Source organism: Lathyrus oleraceus, chromosome 5, assembly GCF_024323335.1.
Source record: "Lathyrus oleraceus cultivar Zhongwan6 chromosome 5, CAAS_Psat_ZW6_1.0, whole genome shotgun sequence".
Classification (NCBI taxonomy): Eukaryota; Viridiplantae; Streptophyta; class Magnoliopsida; order Fabales; family Fabaceae; genus Lathyrus; species Lathyrus oleraceus.
Genome location: NC_066583.1, coordinates 187,573,313 through 187,577,555, shown reverse-complemented (window position 1 = coordinate 187,577,555; position 4,243 = coordinate 187,573,313).

The window sequence follows — 4,243 nt, the reverse complement described above, 5'->3', positions numbered from 1 at the left end:
TGTGTGTTGGTTCGGTTAAGTTTTGAAAATGATTACTCGACGTTGGATCGAGCTTTTGATCTTATTTTGAAATGGTTATCGGATGTTCGTTTTAATTCTTGTATTAACAGGTGACTAAAGAAATAAAGAAATAAATATTATACACTTTATGGGAGAGGGGTACATTTGTTATGAATGAGGATTGTTCATGGCAAACAAACAATAAGAATATATGCCTCATACATCATACAAGTAGGCAACAATTATCAATCAGATCAGATAAATAAACAATATATAATCAAACCAAAGAATCAAATAATGGAGCATTTAAACAATGCATGGGAGTATGAACATGTTAAATAATCAAGCAATAGAAAGCATGAATGAGAGAAACAAGTATAAAAGATAACAGATGAATCAAACAGATGAAAATATACACATGAAGGGTCCACTGAATAATTTAATCAGGAAATGAGGTAAGGACCAAATAAAATCAAGGTAAAAGGCCTCTAATACATGGCATATGAGATGAACGAGGGAGGATCAAAAGATCTCTTCAATTGCCATAAGCAATCCCTAAGTCAAACATCGATCATAAAGAAGTCAACTGAAAATTCATGTCAACTAAAAAAATAACAAATAAATAGGAAATTAATCAAGAAAATTATGAAAAATTAAATTAAATAAGGTGGGGTCAGGATATAATCATCCCCCAAAAAGATTTTAAAAATAACGAAAATTGGTACATAAATTAATTAAAATGAAACAGAGGTCCAACCAAAAGTCAATTAATGAGACTAGGTTAGAAATAAATCAAGAATAAATAGTAAATTAATCAAGAAAATTATGAAAAATTAAACTAAGTAAGGTGGGGTCAGTACATCATTATCCCCCAAAACGATTTTAAAAATAATGAAAATTGATACGTGAATTAATTAAAATAAAACAGAAGTAAAATTAAAAGTCCACCAACTAAACTTGGTCAAACATAAATCCAAAATAAATTGAAAATGTGAAATAAAATTCCAAGAAAAGGTCAAGTTGACCATTAGGCATTGGTCAACCTTCATCCCAAAAATCAAATGCTAACAATAATTTTAAGTCATAAAAATAAAATCAATAAAAAAAGTGTGTTAAAATGGACCAGTTAGAATAAATAATTAAAATAAAATATTAATATTAAAAAAATACGAAAATAAAAATTATATAAAATTAAAGAAAACGTTAAGAAAAGTGAAAAATATTTTTGGATAATTTTATAGACGAATAAAATATTTTAAATAAGAAAAAGAAATATGGAAATGGAAGGATTAATAGTGATGAACATGGTAAGCAAGCGCAGATATATCAAAACATGGTCATGGGAGGGATGATTACCTAATGGAAAATAGAAGTGGAATGGGATCTGATATGTGATGAAGCTTTTCCTCCTTGCCACGAAATTCCAATGCTCCTTTAGGGTTAGGGTTTCAGCTTCTTAAATAGGGTGGATTAGGTGTTCTCATGGGCTTTTTAATAAGTGATTTATCCATAAGAATACAAGTGTGAAGTGAGGTGTAAAATGTTGTTATTTTGGGCCAAACTTAAGTGAATGGATGTCCAATGCATGTCCAAAAGAGGCAAAAAACATGACTGGTTTGTGCAGCATGCTTAGAAAATCTGATTGGGCCAGCCAAACCCAAAATCTGCCTAGAAAATCAAGTCATGATGCCCACTTTAAATGAATATATCTCTCAAACCATGGATCCAAATGAGATGATTCCAAAAGGATGTGAAAGAGGACATGGCAAGGTACAATTGTTGTGAAGAAAGTATTTTCAAATAATGCCTTGAAGTGCAAGAAAACTGGCCAAGAAGTCTTGACAAATTTTGAAGATTTTGGACTTAAAATTTTTTCTAAGTGTCCTAAAACAATGTCTCACTTTGACTAAGCATAACTTTCTCAATTCTAATCCAAATGGAGAAAACTTTATATCTTTAGAAAACTTGGAACAAGAGGAACAACTTTCATGTTGGAGAAAGTTTCAAATGGAGCTTTTATCTTGATGCAAAATGGGCTTAAAGTGAGTGCAACGATCATGAAAACTTGCCCTAAATGGAAACTCAACCATTTCCAAATTAAGTAACTTTTCCAATTCCTGATTAAATGATGAATCCATGATCCAACCTTGATAAAATTTCACATGTAGGATCCCCTAGGCATGGATTTTGAGATTCCACTCTCAAAATGTCAGGAGTTGACTTTTCTGGCCCCACATTTGACTTTTCCCAAACTGTCTGATTCCCGATTCCATTGATCAATTGAAGCACTTCTAGCTCAAATAAAGAGATGATTTTTTGTATGTAGACCCTTGTGGACATATGGAGGGTCATGGAAAAGAGTTTCACCCAAAGAATAAAAAATAAACTGATTTTATACCAAACCCTAGTTTTAGGGCAAAATGATCAAGAACTGATTGCACTGATTGCCAATGGATCTTTCTGAGATAATTGTGAATCTTCCTAGACCAAGATGCCTCTCTAATCATGACATGGATGAGCTCCTCTACTTCCAACCAAACATTTCCTGTTGCAGGTAGCCATGAAACCCTAATTTCTGATTAAATCCAGATGAACACTCTGATAGCTTTGAATCCTTCACTGATGAACTGAGGACCATAATAAGATACTTGGACCCCCCTGAGACCCTTGAGACTTGTATACTAAGAAAATGAAGTCCAATTCTCAATCTTGCTTTGTGTGGGCTCCTTCTGTTAAGGAGTGATCGATCAAAACCTGATCTCCATGTCACTAATGCAGTATGCAATGAGTATGACCTAATATGATGCTAATGAAGTGTAAAACATAATCCCATGCTTCCAGGAAAAATGAAGATAGCAACGGCTTTCTCACTTTCGAGGTATCAAGTGATTGAATATGATAAAAGCCCGAAAATTTACACTGAAGTGAAAAAATGAAGTAACAATGCCTGTCAGAATCGGCCAAGAGGTGGTCTTGAAAAAGAATCCGTCTGGTACGGTGAGAGTCGGTCTGAACACCGAAACAAGGAATGTTAGCCTGAATACCAAAATAAATGGTAACACAGAAATAACCATGGCCTAAATGCCGCTCATCAATCTGAATACCGGAAATGACTTCGATCTGAGCATCGGACGATACTTGATTATCAAACATCGGTCTGAACACCGGGAAACTGGCCTGAGTGCCACTTCGGTCTGAATACCGGAAAACTGGCCTGAATGCCACAAGTTGCATCGACCTGAATGTCGGAAACTTCTTCGATCTGAACATCAGAAGATATTAGATTATCAAACATCGGTATGAACACCGGGAAACTGGCATGAATGCCACTTCGGTCTGAATACCAGAAAACTGGCCTGAATGCCACAAGTTGCGTCGACCTGAACGTCGGAAACTTCTTCGATCTGAACATCGGAAAACTGGCCTGAATGCCACTTCGGTCTGAATACCGGAAAACTGGCCGGAATGCCACAAGTTGCGTCGACCTGAACGTCGGAAACTTCTTCGATCTGAACATCGGAAAACTGGCCTGAATGCCACTTCGGTCTGAATACCGGAAACTTGGCCTGAATGCCACAAGTTGCATCGACCTGAATGTCGGAAACTTCTTCGATCTTAACATCGGAAAACTGGCCTGAATGCCACTTCGATCTGAATACCGGAAACTTTCATGCCTGTCAGCATCGACGGAAATAGGGAAAATGATAATTGAGGCGGCGCGTGGGCCAACGACCCCTGCTGGGAATAATAAAGATAAGTCATGAACAATCTTCAGTCTGAGTACTGGAAACAACTTCTGGCTTATCACTTGGGATACCGAGAATACCTTATGCTTTACATGCGTATGTTTGAATTTTTCAATGGCGTAATGCTCCATGAAAATGGAAATGCTACGCAATTTGGGAGGATGCAATGCAATATGATTCTACATGCAGGGATGCGAAATGCTTGATTAGAGAGAACGCCAAGCTGAGGCAAGGAATTCTGCTGGGGAAATGATCACCATCTTCTGGACCCTGGCAAAGCTGTTGGAGATGCACAACACAAAGAACTCTGTGGGGAAATGACCCGCCACATGGTGTTCTGGCAAATAACAAAATACCGAGGCTCTGACTGGGAGAGAATGGCACTGAAAACTTGCTGCTGAGGAAAGCGACAGTGGTTCTGGCAACCATAATCTGCGAGAGAGACGACTCAGCAGGGGAAGCAAACACCGATACGGTACCGAGATTCTGCTTCAAGG